Source organism: Mandrillus leucophaeus, unplaced genomic scaffold, assembly GCF_000951045.1.
Source record: "Mandrillus leucophaeus isolate KB7577 unplaced genomic scaffold, Mleu.le_1.0 Scaffold1109, whole genome shotgun sequence".
In the NCBI taxonomy this organism is placed as follows: Eukaryota; Metazoa; Chordata; class Mammalia; order Primates; family Cercopithecidae; genus Mandrillus; species Mandrillus leucophaeus.
In genome coordinates this window covers 239,058-240,256 of record NW_012099310.1, presented here as the reverse complement: position 1 = coordinate 240,256, position 1,199 = coordinate 239,058, and positions in this window count along the sequence as shown.

Sequence of the window (1,199 nt, the reverse complement as noted above, 5' to 3'; positions counted from 1 at the left end):
GATATCCTACTGTGAGAAGGCCTTATTTTCCTGGCTGTGGCCCAGCATGTTATCAGATGCTTTACATACGGCCACATTACCTTACCTTGCTTTATTTTTCATTATAGCACTTTTATCACCCTTTGAAATTTGACTGTATACTTATGTGCTATCTTTTTTGCCGTGTTTCTCCTTCATGAGAACGGAATCCTCACAAGGACTGGGATTTGTCCCACTCTTGTGCAGCATTTTATGCACTTTAGCCTTCAGTGAAGGCTAGGTCAATGAAAAAGACATACTTGCTAAATGGATGGAAGAACATAGGAGCAATACTCTCAACACAGGCCACACTATTCACGGCAATTATCCAGAGGGAATGTCACTTTCTTTGTTTTAAATTTTTATTAAGAACTCTTTATTAAATACTTTGGAATCAGAAAAAAAAATCAAACCGTTTGAGAGAGGAACAGAGTGAGAGAGAGAGGGCCCCTCAGAGGCTGCCCTTCACCATGGCTATGACACCTCCCAGACGACCTCATACCTGGAGATGCTTCCCTGGGCCCTGCACTCTCCTTCAGCTTTTTCCTGAGGCCCTGGGACTGCACTGGCAGCCTCCCAGCTGGCCTGTACTGACCTAACAGTCCCTTCCTTCCGGAACCCTAGCCAGATATTGAATGTCCTACAATGGCAGTCTTCTTTTTTTCCTTCCTGTAGGTTCTGCCATGATGTGCCTTGTCAAGGTTTCCTGTGTCCCCAAACTGTGAGAATTTTTCTTATGTCTTTAGATGGCGTTCTATTGGCCAGCAATGCATTTTGCATTACATCCTGTCAAGCAAGAGGCTAAAAGAAGAGACCCTATTCTTAGTCTGTTTTTTGTTTCTATAACTAAGAAACTGAGATCAGTAATTTATAAGGAAGGAAATTTATGTCTTAGAGTTCTGGAGGCTGGGAAGTCCAAGGTCAAGGGGCTACATCTGGTGAGGACCTTCTTGCTGGTGGGAACTCTTCTGAAGAGTCCCAAGCTGGCGCAGGGCATCACATGGTAATGGGGATCAGAGGAGATGGCCACACTGCCTTGTGATAACTAACCCAAACCCTTAATAAATCATTAATTCTATGAATGGATTCACCCATTCATGAGAGCAGAGCCCTTATAACCCAATCACCTCCCTAAGGTACCATCTCTTGTTTTTTTTTTTTTTTTTTGAGACGGAATCTTG